Source organism: Neovison vison, chromosome 3 (assembly GCF_020171115.1).
Source record: "Neovison vison isolate M4711 chromosome 3, ASM_NN_V1, whole genome shotgun sequence".
In the NCBI taxonomy this organism is placed as follows: domain Eukaryota; kingdom Metazoa; phylum Chordata; class Mammalia; order Carnivora; family Mustelidae; genus Neogale; species Neogale vison.
In genome coordinates, this window is record NC_058093.1 from 214493345 (window position 1) to 214509998 (window position 16654).

Genomic DNA, 16654 nt, shown 5'->3' on the forward strand with positions numbered 1-16654 from the left:
GCCTTAACACCTGCAGGAGAAATCCTTGCACATTAGTGCCTTAAAGCCAGGACTGGTCCACAATTAGATTGTCATGGGTACAGTGGGAACTGCACTGGGATAGAAATCCAAGGACTTGGGGTTCAACCCTCGTTCTGTACTTTTTGGTTATGTAACCATAGACAAGTCATGACCTTTCTGAACCACGGTTTATCTATAAATGAAGATAATAATACCCATTCCACTTCCTTTGATTTGAAAGAATCAAATAAACTAAGTTGAAATATCTTTGAAAATCTATACAGTGGTATCTCTGTAAGATAATTATTTTTAATTGAGGAAAAGGTGTTTGAATATACTACTCCCATGGGAAAGCACACACACACACACACACACACGCACGCACACACACACACATACACGCACGCGCGCACACACACGTGCGCGCGCGCACACACACACACACACACACACCCATCCTTAATCTTTGAGGTATTTTTCCAGTGGTGATAATGCCTTTGCACTGAATCACTTATATGCTTTCCACTAGTTCTTCTGGTGATAAATAGCATACACTTTGAACACTGAGTAATTTTTGAGGAAGGCTGTAGTCTGAGACTGTGAAATAAAGCAAAGATGACTAGCCAGAGCTGAAATCTCGTCCATGAACCATCACCAGTTTGTTAATCATTTAGGCTAGCCAACTCAGCACAGGCTTATGTATCATTAGGAATGCAAAATCCCAGGTTGACTTTTTGGTACCTAAATTTCATGAAATATCAATGTGGTAAATAAAGCTCTTTCTCAGAAAAACAAAAACAAAACCAAAAAAACCCAACCTCCTTTTCTACCTCCTTCTCTCCCAAAACAATTACTTAAATATGCAGTGGGGTTAGCACCAGAGCATGTGGCATTTAGAGATAGTTGTCTGTAAGCTCAGTGTGAGCCTGTAGTGCGTTATAGCTGCCAAAAAAAGCTGTTAGGACCTTAGGTTGCATATTGACAGGTGTAGTAGCTAGCGTATACCTGAAATTTATCTAGCTCTGGGTTAGATACAAGGCATATAAATCATCTTGAATGTATCCAGAAAAGAAAGAGTAATGTTGCTGAGAACATTTAACAACAACAACAACAGCAACAGATAGTCAAGGGCACTGGGAACATTTATCTAGCAAAACAAAGCAAACAAACTCAGGAAGAATATTGTCACTTTATTCCAATATCTGAAGGTGGCCACATATAAGAGGTTTATAGTTGTTCCATTTGGCCCTAAGGAGAGGAGCTGGAGTCAATGGCTAGAAGTCAGGGAGGCATATTTCAGCCCAAAGCAGTTATTTTCAATAGGTGGTATGAAATGAAATAGGCTGGGTGTGCAGGCAGTGAGCTCTCAGTCATTCTGGGTGTTCAAGGATGGTCCAGATGACCACTTGGTGGGAGTATTGTAGAAGAAAGTCATCAGATGGGTGGTGGAACCAGATAGTCCATGATTTGTGTATATTGCTTTAACATGAACCTAAAAAGAAAAAAAGCACAACAACTTAGGTATATTAAATCCAAAGAACCATACACAGACCATAGAATAATACAAGACAGCTTGGTATCTGAAAAGTGGGAGTCAGCAAGGGCGATTTTGCTGAAGAATCAGGAGATGAGAAGAGTTTATTATTAATAGTAGTAGTAGTATTGTATTTGCTTTTTTAAAAAGGATTTTATTTATTTGAGAGAAAGAATAAGAAAGAGCATGAGAGGGGAGAGGGTCAGAGGGGGAAGCAGACTCCCCACTGAGCTAGGAGCCATCCTAGGACTCCAGGATCCTGGGATTGTGACCTAAGCTGAAGGCAGTCCCTTAACCAACTGACCCACCCAGGTGCCCCAGTAGTATTGTATTTGGTTTGATTGATTTTAAAGGAAAAGGACTATTTTTACTGCTGGTGTGAGTGGACCTAGTTTCTAGGACCTAATGATGACTGGAGTTCTGGTCATAGAATCAGAGGTTGAAACAACCAATTTGTGGTTGTAAAAAGTAATTTCAACTTGGAAGTGGTTGGGGCTCAATTAGAGGGGAAAAAACACTGTATGGGGATTAAGAGACCAAGCAGGTACACAGCTGTATACAGTCTAAGGGTGGAACAAGTGTACAGAAAGAATTAGATATTTATGAAGCCAAGCTAAACAGATTGGTGTTCTGTACTTTATTTGCCACCTTAGATAACTAGCATCTTAAAATCCTTACTGAAACAAAGTAGATTTTGCGTTCTGGGAGGCTGTAGTGTGTGCTAATGATCCATTGTAGGGTGCTTGCAGTATTGTAATAAGGTAAAATGTTCTTTGCCCCTCCAACTACATTAACAACTGGCAAGTCCTTCCCTTAGTCCCAGGGTCTGAGTCCTACTTCATATCTCAACCTTGCTGCTAGCCCTGCCTGAATGAATGCCCCAAATTGGATAACCAGTCTGCTATATTGGAAGTACTAAGTCTTCTTGCATTCCAGCTCAGTAACTGAAGCTACGTTTTATTTCCTTAAACCCATCACAGTGCACTGTTGTCTCTTAAACTGAGCGCTGCCAAAAACTTGAATCTAGCTTTTTTAAAAAGATTTTATTTATTTATTTATTTGACAGAGAGAGATACTCCGAGAGAGGGAACACAAGCAGGGGGAGTGGGAGAGGGAGAAACAGGCTTCCCGCCAAGCGGGGAGCCGGATGTGGAGCTTGATCCAAGGACCCTGGGGTTATGACCTGAGCTGAAGGCAGATGCTTAACAACTGAGCCACCCAGGCACCCCTGAATCTAGATTTTGAGTCTCACTCTGGTTGCTGGGCCCTGTTAGTTCTCTCTCTCTCTCTCTCTTTTTTTTTTAGGTTTATTTATTCATTTGAGATGGAGAGCGTGAGCACTTGCACACAGCAGGAGGGGGGGCAGAGCGCAAAAGTGAGGGAGAGAATCCCAAACCGACTCTAGCTGAGTGCAGAGCCCAACGTGGGGCTTGATCCCACCATCCTGAGATCATGACTGGATCTGAAACCAAGAGTCCGAGGCTCGACTGACTGATCCACCCAGGCGCCCCTGGGCCCGGCTAGTTCTTGCCAGACTCTAACACTGTTTCGTGGCCTGCCAGCTGCTGAATCTCACAGCCTCAGAGCCTCACCTTTGGATCTCTGTGGGTGCTGCAGATAGAGGCTTCAGTTCCCTAAGAATCAGGGCTCCCTTGATCATCAAGAGCCTTTCTTACAGTCCCAGGTTTCTCCCCAGTTAAGGGAGTTGGTCTGACCATGCCATCTACATTTGGGGAGCCAAACAGTTATTGGCCTGAGACAGAGCAATCCATAGAAGCCCATCCTCCATACTCAGCCTCTGCAGCCACTAGCCAACAAGAGCTTCCTGAACCTGGTATCCTGTGTCCTGCTGGAATTCTGGGCTGTGCTTCTGGGCTCCATAGCCCCATCTCTGTTAATAACTGGATACTTGTCCTGTCTGGACTCTAAAGAGTTAGTTTTAGCAGTCCGTGGCAGGCTGTACAGATTGTTTCACAGAAATCTTTTACGTGTTTAATATTTGTACTCTTCATTAGTTAGTTTTAACATGTGTTGAATGTGCCAGACATTGTTTGAGGCCCTGGGGGGTAAAACATGAACAAGTTGTGGTGCTTGTTTTCATTATCATAATAATGGCTCTTGCAGAAATTTCTTGAATACCTGCTATGTCCCAGGCACTGTGCTAGGCCTATAAGAGCCTTTATAGGGTACAGAAAGTGTGCTTAGGAAGTGGTAGGAGGAAAAGCCAGGTAGTTTGTATTATATACATAAGGCTGCAGACATAGCACATGGTTAGTGCTTGATAAACAATAGCTGTGTTTATAATATTAGGTGATAACATTACTGAAAGTGCCACACAGGTCCAGAGGGGGGAGAACAAACATCTGAGCCAGAGGATGTGTAGAGGACACAGGAAGGTCAATCCAAAAAAAAAAAAAAAAGGAAAAGTGAGACTGCAAACAGAAAAAGATGACCATTGCAGAGTAGCCAGTCTGTCTGGAACAGCAGAGTAGATAAAGTGTTGCACTGTACCAGTATATGGAAAGATGTCTAGGGAGTTCTAGATATATACGTGCTAGTGAGAGACTCTAGCCATGAAACCATTAACCATATTCACAGGAGACAATGATTGCGTGAAGTTGTAAAAACCGGAAGGAGAAGACAAGCCTGAAAATTATCCAGTTAAAGGAAGGAAGATTGCAGACTGCTTAGTCACCTGAAGAGAGTAACCCTTACAAAATGAGAGGAGATGATTACATCACTTAAGTGAGCATTGATCAACGTGTTTGGCAGGACAAGTGGAAATGTTTTTCTCTTAAATAATTCAAGCCTGCAGGCTTCCAATTCAGTTTAAGATAGTATAAGTGTCTGCTATATATAAATGTGTATAGCATACCAGTGGTGAATGAGTAGAATTTAAAAGAGGAATAAGTAAAACTTACTGTCTGTATTCAAGGGAGTGTTCATGAATAAATCTCCTGATGGTAAATACACCATAGCCTTCAGTTGAACACATTATACAAACACAAAGAAATTGTATTTGCTTATTGATCTGGTTTATAACATACTTACACCATATAGTAATACTGTAATCTGAGGGAATCAGACCTGGTTAGTTAAATCCTATTTCTTTTTTTTTTTTTTTAAGATTTTTAAAAATTTATTTATCAGAGAGAGAGGGGGGAGAGAGCGAGCACAGGCAGACAGAATGGCAGGCAGAGGCAGAGGGAGAAGCAGGCTCCCTGCCGAGCAAGGAGCCAGATGTGGGACTCGATCCCAGGACGCTGGGATCATGACCTGAGCCGAAGGCAGCTGCTTAACCAACTGAGCCACCCAGGCGTCCCAAATCCTTTCTATTTCTTATGTTCTTTTTTTTTTTTTCTTTAAGATTTTATTTATTTATTTATTTGATAGACAGAGATCACAAGTAGGCAGAGAGGCAGACAGAGAGAGAGGGGGAAGCAGGCTCCCCACTGAGCAGAGAGCCCGATGTGGGGCTCGATCCCAGGACCCTGAGAATGACCTGAGCCGAAGGCAGAGGCTCAACCCACTGAGCCACCCAGGCGCCCCCATTTCTTATGTTCTATATCTCTACAAGGTAGACTTAATTCAAGTTTTATGACAAATTTTCATGACTTGTTGAGTTAACAGATTACAGAAAGTGGTGGAGAAACAAATGAAATTAAAATAATATTAAAGTTACGGCTACGTGAGATGGGATTATATAGTATTGATATCCTTTATTCTTTTTAAAAGATTTTACTTATTTATTTGAGAGAGAGTGGGATAGCAAGAGAGAGCACAAGCAGGGAGGAGAGGGAGATGCAGGCTCCCTGTGAGCAGGGAGCCTTATGCGGGGCTTCATCCCAGGACTCTGGGGTCATGACCTGAGCCCAAGACAGATGCTTAATGGACTGAGCCACCCAGGTGCCCCTAGTATTGATATTCCTTAACTAGTAAATTTACCATCCATTGGGAAGCAATGTTCTTATTTTAACAGAAGCAGCACAGTATAATAGCAAAATCATTAAGGTTTTTTTTGTTTTGTTTTGTTTTTTTGCAAAATCATAAGTTTTTAAAGCCCTGGCAGAACTATGTATTAGTTTCATTACTAATACAAGTTATGTAACTTTTCTGGACCTTCTTTTCCTCTTCTTTAGCATAAGATGATAGGACTTGCATTTACAGCTGCTCCAAAGGTCCAAGATCCAAAAGCAGATATATAAAATAATTGGCTGTACAGTGCCCCATTCTCAGTAGGGGCAGCCCTTCCCCACAGTGATGTTGCCACTCTTTAAGAATATTTGGAAACCCACTCCCTGGGGCGCCTGGGTGACTCAGTCAGCTGGGTGTCTGCCTTTAGCTCAAGTTGTGATCCCACGGTCCTGGGAGCCCCAAGTCAGGCTCCCTGCTCATTGGGGAGCCTGCTTCTCCCTTTCTCTCTGCCTGCTGCTCCCCCTGCTTGTGCTCATACTCTTTTTCTCTGCCAAATAAATAAAAATCTTTAAAAAAAAAAAAAAAAAAAGGAAAGCCTTTCCCCAAATTGCCTACAGAATCTGTGGTACAACCTCTAGAGATTTAGTGTTGATGCTCAAGAAATCTAGTTTGGTTTTTAGGGGGGAAGGTAGATTTTATTTTTGAAAAAAAAAAAAAAACAAAACAAGAAAAGTTAACTCAGAGCTAAGTTAATGGGTGATCAGGTTTGCAGTGTTAACAAGTGTGTCAGTAAAGTTTGGACTGTGGATTGATCCTGAAAGCAACTCTGGAGTGGACAATTTCCAGGATAGTGTTGAACAAAAACAGAATTTTTGGAATAGGTCTCAGATAAGTTCTTGTACATTTAAATGTCAACTTTATTACTTTATAATCATACCTCATTTCAGTGGAAAGGATGATGCATTGATAATAGAGACTAGCAGAATGTGAGGGGAAGATAAAACTACAGTGAATACATAGCGGCCATCCTATTGGCACAGAGTTAATTAAAATGTTTAAAAATTCTCTCTTTGTATAAAACTCAAGCCTGGGTACTAACAATTTTTGAAGTCACATTTCTAATCTTACTATGTTAAGGTCTTTTTTTTTTAAAGATTTTATTTATTTATTTGACAGAGAACACAAGAGAGGCAGGCAGAGAGAGAGAGAGAGAAGCAAGCTCTGCACTGAGCAGAGAGCCTGATGCGGGGCTCGATCCCAGGACCCCGGGACCATGACCTGGGCCGAAGGCAGAGGCCTTAGCCCGCTGAGCCACCCACGCACCCCTGTTAAGGTCTTTTATATTCTCCCAGAGCAGAGCAGCCCTACTTTGTCTTCAACTCAGTATACCTTCAAATGAAGATGTCTTTCTCTTACTAATATCCTTCTTTCAGCTTCCCAGACTTAAAAACTTCAGTCTGGGGGCATCGCTGGCTCAGTCAGTGGAGCATGCCACTCTTGATCTTGGGGTTGTAAGTTTGAACTCCATGTTGGGTATAGAGATTACTTATAAACAAAAATCTTTAAAAAACAGAAAACTTCAGTTGGATTCCTTTTTCTCACATTAAACCTGTTACTGTCCTTTCTGCCTTTGAAATGTCTTACATTCTGCCCCTTTTCCAGTCTTACTGTATCCACTATCATTACCTTCCTCGCTGGAGCTGGCCTGGATCACTCTATTAGCTAGGAAGCTCATTTCTCTCATTTCTTTTGGCTTCTGATAGAGCTGTTTTAGATTAATTTTCCTAAAATAACACTCCCATCTTGTGTATGTATTTGTTACAATACCTAACACATTGATTTATAAATAATTATTTATGAGGTGCTAATTTGAGTACCTGTCTGTGGTTGGATTTCAGAATCTTTGAAAACAGTGTTCTTTATCTATGCCAGTAGTGCTTAGTACAGGGCCTTGCACACAGCTGTCTGGCCCCCAGTAAGTTATGTGACTGTTCTATGCCTCAATTTCCTCATCTTTGAAATGGTGATAATAGTATCTATCTCACAGCTGTGTTAAAAGAGTATGTATATGTGTGTATCAAAAGGTAGCTTTTATGTTATGATAACTTTTGTATATGATTGTTTTTGCATTACTATAACACTCAAACAAGTTACCGCTTTCTTATTCAAAGTAAACTCCCTTTTTCCTGACTCTTCAAGGGCCTCTGTTTTCAGGGCCACCTTCTCTCTCCAGGTTAGTCTCATTGTATCCTAACATAGTTTCCCATCCCCATAAGGCCATACTTCTTTTTGTCCAACAGTGTTATGTACTGTTTACTGGCCATTTCCATCCTGGAGGTTCCTCCCCCTTCCACCAATGCCCTCACAAACCCCACCCACCCTTTGAGGTCCTCAGAAGTATCTCTTCCCATGGGAGGTCTTTATCAGCTGTTCTACCTTACACTCCCCTCTCTCTTCTGAGGTCCTCTGGCATTTGGAGTTTGTATCTCAGTTTAGGTACTTAACACTATAGTCTCTTATGTTTCTTTTGTCTCTCCAAAAAGAATATAAGCTCCTAGAGGATAGGAACCATATTATATTTCTTTCATAATCTCTACTATCCACGGCATTGTTCTGGGCTTGTATTCATTCATTTAATGTGCTTTCTTGATGCATATTTAATGACTCTAGTAGGCGGTGGGATACAATAATTATTAAGAGGTGCCTCCAATCTAATGGGGAGCTAGAGATACAAATATTCAGGATTTTGTAGGAAGACTGTATGGAAGACTTGAGAGCAGGTGATTAATGCTCAGATCTGTTAATTAGATAAATTACAGATCTGAGCAGAGGGTGAACTGGGTGAATGACTGGAAGTCAGGGCCTCCAGTCTGGAGTATTAGCTGTGGTATGACAAAGGTTCGAACTAAGGCACTGGAAAGAGGGTGAATTCAGAAGATATTGTGGGAATTAAAAGGGATTTGTGACCATTCAAATACAGAATATAGAGTATAGATGATACACTCAAGATGACTTAGGCTTATTCCTTGAGCACTTGTTTGATAGTGGAGCCATTTAGGAAAGAGCCACGAGGGGAAAAAAGCAAATTTGGAGATTTGGATACTTATGGAACCTCCAAAGAGAGAGTCCTATGACCAGTTGGAAATTCAGGTCTGGAGCCTAAGGATTGAAATTTGGACTAGAGAGTGAGAGCTGGGAATCTTAGGAAATAGTGGTAGTTGAATCCAAGGGAAAGGAAGTGATCCCCTGAACACAAGATGCATAAAGATGAGCGTAGAAAGTGACTGAGACAGCAATGTTCAGAGAAGTTAGAGGAGGTGCAGAAATGAGCAGGCCACCAAAGGTCAGAGTGCAGGCCTGTGTTAATGCTTGAGGAGCCAATTCACAAGTGTGTATTGAATTCAGAGTTTGGGAGGGCATTGAAATGGGCTAACATGGGGTGCCTGGGTGGCTCAGTTGTTAGGTGTCTGCCTTTGGTCAGGTTGTGATCCCAGAATGCTGGGATCAAGCCCCTCATCGGGCTCCCTGCTCGGTGGGAAGCCTGCTTCTCCCTTTCCCACTCCTGCTGCTTGTGTTCCCTCTCTCACTGTGTGTGTGTGTGTGTGTCTCTCTCTCTCTCTCTCTCTCTGTCAAATAAATAAATAAATAAATAGAAATGGGCTAAGCTGTCCCTAGTATTTCAATATATAGTGACCAAAATGAATTGAATATGGAGAAGGAAGAGCCAACTGTGAGGATAAGCTTTGAATGAGCTTGGAATGACAGGAAGGAGAAAGAACAGCTTATTGTTTGAGGATGAAATCTCGGTTTTTTCAAAATGAAACTCTTTTGAACACTTGTGAAAAATGGGGAAGGAGCTAGAAGAGGGAGAAGCGGTGTCTGTCTGTTGTGTGCTTGGTGATCTCCTTACACTTTTATATATTCTTTCATTCCATTTTCATAATCACTTGATGTAGGGGGTTTCCTGTCCACTTGACATATGAGGCTCAGCAAGGCTAACTGACTTGCCCAGAGGGATGAGGATTTGTTGAATTACAAAGATCAAACACTTGCCTGCCATGTGTTGCTGTTTCCAGACTCATTCTCACCCCTTTAACCTTTGTTGTTCCAGATTTAGAAGGACGTGGGAAAGAATGAGGCCAAGGTCACTGTATAGAGACTGCCTGGGGAGCAGTAAGAATATTATTTTGAGACAAGAGGCAGGACGTGAGGAAGAATCTGAACAGAGTAAGGCCTGGAGATGGACATAGGGAGCTAAGGGGACATACCAAGCCTTAGTTGGCCATCTCCTAAGAAGACAGAGGAGGGTAGTACAAGGTTAAAAAATGCTAACTGGATGAGGTGCCTGGGTGGCTCAGTTGGTTAAGAAACTCCCTTTGGCTAAGATCATGATCCTGGAGTCCCAGGATCAAGTCCAACATCAGGCTCCAGGCTCCCTGCTCAGTGGGGAGTCTGCTTTTCACTCTGACTCTCTCCCCTCTCGTGCTCTCTCTCTCTCTCTCTTTCTCAAATAAAAAATAAATTAAAATTGTATATTCTTTTAAAAAATGTTAATTGGATATTGACAGAAATCATCACTAAATAACAATGTTTAGAATGCTTTGATAGGGGCGCCTGGGTGGCTAAGTTGTTAAGCAGCTGCCTTCAGCTCAGGTGATAATCCCGAGGTCCTGGGATCAAGCCCTGCATCGGGCTCCCTGCTCACCCTGCTCAGTGGGAAGCCTGCTTCTCCCTGTCCCACTCCCCCTGCTTGTGTTCCCTCTGTTGCTGCATCTCTCTGTCAAATAAATATATTTTTATTTATTTATTTGACAGAGAGAGATCACAAGTAGGCAGAGAGGCAGGCAGAAGGAGAGAGGAAGGGAAGCAGGCTCCCTGCTGAGCAGAGAGCCCGCTTTGGGGCTCGATCCCAGAACACTGGGTTCATGACCTCAGCCGAAGGCAGAGGCTTTAACCCACTCTGCCACCCAAGCGCCCCATTAAGATCTTAAATAAAATAAAATAAAATGCTTTGGTAGAGACATCTGGGTGGCTTAGTTGATTGAATGTCTGACTCTTAGTTTTGGCTCAGGTCATGATGCCAGGGTTGTGAGATCAAGCCCTGCATTAGGCTCCATGCTGGGCGAGGACCCTGCTTAAGATTCTCTCTCTCCCTCTTTCCTTTCTCTCCCTCAAAAAAATAAAATAATATGATACTTTATTCCTTACTATTTAGGGAATAGGAACTGTTAAGTTCTCTGCTGAGCAAGGAACCCAATGTGGGACTCGATCCCAGGACGCTGGGATCATGACCTGAGCCGAAGGCAGCTGCTTAACCAACTGAGCCACCCAGGCGTCCCAGTTTGTTAAAGATTTTAAAGGTTTTTTTAAAATCCTATCTGAAAATGCTTTCACTTTCTTGAGATTTAAAAAAAGAAGGGGAAGGCAAAAAGGAGCCAAGTTAAAAAAAAAAAAAAGACTTCTAAAAAAGGAGTAGGAAGAATTGGAAGATCAGTATATGGTAGAAAAACTATATGAAAATATCTTTATATTTATATAAATTTAAGTTCCTATTCCCTAAAGAGTAAGGAATAAAGTATCAAAGAACTCCAGATTCTTAGGATGATGTAGAAAACCCAAGGCCTTCTGCTTCAGCAGAGAGCATTGAACCCTGGAGTGACGAGACCTGCCTCAGATCCTGGCTCTGTCTCTAGGCAATTCTCATCATCTAACTAGATCTGTTAGCTCAGCTGCAAAATCTAGGGGTTGATCTATGATATCCGAAGTGCCTTTCAGCTCGACATGTCTGTGCTGGTGTTTAGATGTGGTACAACATAATGGTGAGGAGCACAGACTCTGAGGTCAGGATGCTACAATTTCTCAGCATCTCAACCCAAGTTTTATGACCGTGGCAAGTTGTTAGGCCCTCTGGGCCTCCGTTTCCTCATCTGTCAACTAGGGATACTAATAGTAAATAACCCACTGAATGGTTATGAAGATTCAATGAAAAAAATATATAAAAAGTGCCTGACAACAGTAAGGTTCCATTTACCTTCTGTTCCTTGCAACCTTGGTAAATGAAATTAACCAATTGGAGTTTGCCAGGTTCCCCTTTTGGGAAAGGAATGAAAGGAATCTTCAAAGATCTGAGTGGTCAGGACCTCTGAGTTATGATTCAGCCACAGTCAACTGTCAAATTTTCCCACAGCTCAGTGGAAAGTCACTGAAGACTCCGCGAAAACAGTGCCACCCCTCCTTCAGTGTTTCTCTGCTGGGATGAACCGCTGACTCTGGAGGTCTGACCGTATCAGCGTTCCAGCCCGGAGAGGATCTAAGCAGGCTTGATAGATTTACCAGCCCACACACTGTCTGTAGGTGCTTCTGCTGTTCCAGCAATGTTATAAGACTCAAGCCTGTGAGAATTTGTTGTCAACCCAACTGTGGGGCACCAAAAAAGACAAGTTAGAGGGTGTGGGTCATTTTTCCAGGCAGGAGAAATGATGTAGAGACTGTCAGGTTATTTCAGAATTTGGAACCTCAAGTCTTCCACCTTGACAGAGAACACATATTAGGGATAATCACTAAGATTTTTAAGTTTTCTCAAATGACCCCAGCGGAAGCTTCATTTATGAATGTAACTGGCCACAGTTTAAACAAAAGTGGAAACACCCACACATTTGCTTATAGTTCTGATATCTTTTGAAATGTTCTTCTGTCACTTACCCAAATTTGAGCTCTATATCCCTTCTATTGCTTGAATTCATCTTTTTAGCCTTGCAGAAGAAACTCGCAGCTAGTCCTATACCATGATGTTCAAGTAACTATTGGTGATCTGAGCCAAAGCTCTTTTTACTTCTTATATTTGCTCTTTTAAGAATGGACATGGTTAAAAAAAAAATGGACATGGTTATGGTACAAAGCTGGTCTGGATTTTTCCTTGCACTGAGGCCTACTCAGTACAAGAATAGACTTTAAAATCTAGGCCTCTTGTCTAGGGGGGATATTCCTTATAGCTCACCCAGGACTAGATCCTGCATGCCACTCCCCACATACCAGTCATATAACACACCTTTAAATAATATTTTAGGGGGCCTGGCATCTGCACTCTGAAAATTTCTGTCCTTGGGCTCACTACTTCTCTGTGTACTTTTTTGTCTTTAGGTAGATCACTGGGATATCTGCCCTTTGTGGAATAATCTACTCCATGGTTCTTGAAATGCCATATGACACACAATATTTTTGTAGGTAAAGATACTGAGGCCCAGAAAAGACAATTAAGTTGCCCAAGTTCTTACAAAAACTCAATAACAGGGGTCAAGCCCAGAATGCAGATTTCTCTGAATCCTGCTCACTACTGACTCTGTTAAACTAGTAAGCATCTTCTTTTATTTTTTTAAAAAATATTTTTTTTTATTTATTTGACACAGAGAGAGAGATCACAAGCAGGCAAAGAGACAGAGAGAGGGGGAAGCAGGCTTCCCACTGAGCAGAGAGCCCAATGCGGGGCTCAATCCCAGGACCCTGACACCATGACCTAAACCAGAGGCAGAGGCTTTAACCCACAGCCACCCAGGCGCCCCAGAGCATTTTCTTTTAAAGGAGCGGTTAAGGGACACCTGGGTGGCTCAGTTGTTAAGTGTCTGCCTTCAGCTTAGGTCCCGATCCCAGGGTCCTGGGATCAAGCCCTGCATTGGGCTTCCTGCTCAGTGTAAGGCCTGCTTCTCCCTCTCCCACTCCCTCTCTCACTGTTTCTCTCTCTGTCAAATAAACAAATAAGATCTCAAAAAATATAAATAAAGGAGCAGTTAGGATGAGTGAGGGAATAAGACTGTCAATGAAGAAAGGATAGAACTGAAGGTTAGAACCCAGGCAGAGAGGGGGCTCTCTATGTAGGCAGAAGGCCCAGGCAAGCAGTGGGTACCTGCTTGTGGCCAAGGAAAGGAAGTGCCACAGGGTGAGAAAAAGGCACAGACAGAGTTGAGTGACCGCTACTGCATCCTTGGCCTACTAGAAAATCTCACTCAGCCAAACAGATAGAAATGTCCCTCTAGAACTTACTATTTCTACAGCTGTGAAATAACTGCTGCTTATCTTTCCTCCAGGAGATTCCTTGGAATGAAACCAATGGGAGATCAGGGTTTGGGAGAGTCTCATCAGAGCAGATGGGCCAGCAGCAGCCAGAAAGCTTGTTGCCTTTGGCTGAGAGCACCATCCTGGATCTGAACGTCTTGTGAATAAACCCCAGCAGGCTCAGCCTTAGGCCAGAGTGAAGCTGGCCTGCTTCTCCTTGAAGAGGAACCTAATGTACTCCCACATCTTCCCTCCCCTCTTGCTGATTTCAAAAATCACATTCTCAGAGAGCTTTTCAACCTAAAACTATGTAGCCTGTTAGCAGCCCAGGAAGGATGGCTTCTTAGTGTTTTTGGTCCCTTGGTACATTTGGAAGTACACTGCATGAGCAGTCAGGAGGCCTGGGTTCTGGTTCTTACACCACAATTTTCCTTGGGGGAGTGGGCAAATGATTCTTCCCTAGGCCATAGTTTTTCCTAACTATAAGTTTGTTTATAATAACAATAATTTCCATTTAGGAAATGTTCATTACTACTTACCAGATATAATCTCAATTGCATTCTTTCAGTAGTGTCCTATGGAATAGGTACTGTTATTGTCACATCTAACAGATAAGGAAACAGGCTTAGAATTCTCATTCCCTCACCACCCTATTTTTATTAACATAAAATGTATTATTTGCTTCAGGGGTACAGGTCTGTGAATCATCGGTCTTACACAGTTCATAGCACTCACCATAGCACATACCCTCCCCAGTGTCCATAACCCAGCCACCCTATCCCTCCCCCTCACTCCCCATTAACCACCCTATTTAAATCACCAGTCCCCACCCCCTGGGGAATCTGGCCAAGATTCCTTTCTCTGCTTTATTTTAGACATAGCACTTCTTACTACCTGAAATATTACATATTTTTACCTTTTTTTGCCTTCTCCCGAGACAAGATTTGTAAACTCCATTAGGGAGTGGATTTTGTCTTTATGTTCTTGTTGTTCATTTGATGTGTTTCCAGGGCTTAGAATAGTGCCTGGCACATAGTAGGCACTCAAATATTAGTTGAATGAATGAATTTTCAGTAGGAGTATAAATTGTTACAGGCTCTAGAGAAATCAATTTAGCATATTAATATTTAACAAACATATTTAATATGTTGACACTGTGATACCAGAACTAGGAATTTATCCTGTAGATGACATCTTCATGCATATGCTTAAAGTCATTAGTGCAAGGATGTTTACTGCAACATTTTTTGGTGTATAAAAGGACTAAAATCAGTCAAACTGTTCATCAGTATAGGAGCTCATTAAATCAATTGTGGTGGGTCCCTACAGTGGAATTCTCTGCAGGAGCAGGAAAGAATAAAGTAGGGGTGCATGTGCTGATAGACAACAACATAAAATACATAATTAAGGGAAATAAAGGAGAGTTCAGAACAGAATATGACTCCCTTCATTTATATCAAAAGAAAAAGATAACGACAGGTTTTCACATTTACTTGTTTATGTCTGGCCATTTCTAGAAGGAGAAACAAGAAACAAATAGCGGCCTCTGGGGGTGGCCAGAGGTTCTGGGTTGGGATGGAGAATATACTCTTACAGTACGCTCTTGTTTTTTAAGTTTTCTTTTTTAGCAGTTTTCTTGAGATAAAATTCACATATTATACATTTCACCCACTTAAATTGTTTAATTCATTAGTTTTGCTGTATCATGTTATTAATTTTTTAAGATTGTGGCAAAATATGTATAATATAAAATTTGACATTTTAACCATTTTTTAAAAATTTTGTTTTTATTTATTTGACAGAGCAAGCGCATAAGCAGGGGGAGCAGTGGAGGGAGAGGAAGAAGCAGATTTCCTGCTGAGCAGGGAGCCCAACATGGAACTCCATCACAGGACCCCTAGATCATGATCTGAGCCAAAGGCAGACGCTTAACCAACTGAGACACCCATACACCCCCATTTTAACCATTTTTAAGCATATATTCAGCAGCATTAATTACATTCACAAAGTTGTGTAACCGTTACCAATATCTATCTCCAAAATCTGTTTTATTCCTCAAACATTATAATAGTCTTTTGTAGTATTTGATTTTTTTTTTTTTTTAAATAGAGGGAAATAGGGGAGGGAGGGCAGAGGGAGAGAGAGAATCTTAAGCAGGTCAAGCGCAGAGCCCGATGCAGGGCTCAATCTTGAGATAATGACCTTGAGATAATGACCTGAGCTGAAATCAAGAGTTGGGAACCACCCAGGTTCCCCTGTAGTATTTGACCTTTAAAAATCTTGTACATGCGTTACTTTTTTTTTTTTTTTTTTTTTTTTTATTTATTTGACAGAGAGAAATCACAAGTAGATGGAGAGGCAGGCAGAGAGAGAGAGGGAAGCAGGCTCCCTGCTGAGCAGAGAGCCCGATGCGGGACTCAATCCCAGGACCCTGAGATCATGACCTGAGCCGAAGGCAGCGGCTTAACCACTGAGCCACCCAGGCGCCCGCGTTACTTTTTTTATTTGAAAAAATCATTTCAAAAAGAAATTAAGTCAGGTTTAGAAACTTTATTAACTTGTCTAAGATCCCACAGCTCATATTCCATGGCAGCAACAACCAGTATAATTAGAATAGAAATTCTTAAAAAGAATCATGTTTTAGTAAGGGGTGTTGGATATCATCTAATACCTTCATTTTACAAATGAGATAACAGACTCACAGGGGTAAGGTAGTCACCCCAAGTCAGGATGTCCATCAGAAGCAGTCCTCCTAATCCAAGATATGCTGTTCATAGTAGGTCACAGAAGAGGACTCTTGCCCCTCGACAAAGAGTGAGGCTTGAATCCCTCCTGCACAAAAGGGGATTTAAGTTCTTCTATGTCTCACATACCTATACTGCCTACTAGTAGGGAATGGGGCCATTGAGCCTGATATCACTGTTTCTGTTTATCTGAAACCATGTAGCAAATCATCAGCACCTATCTCAATTTTTACTTCCAAGAAAATGTCTCTGATTGCCTTAACACATCCGTATCCCTACTTGATTCTTAACTCTTATAAATGTTAGTATTTAAAGCACATAAGGAGCAACTCGAGAATGTGAGACATCGTATAGCTATGTCAGTTTATGGACCCCTTCTTCCCACTAGTGTAAGCTCCAGGAAGACAGGAAT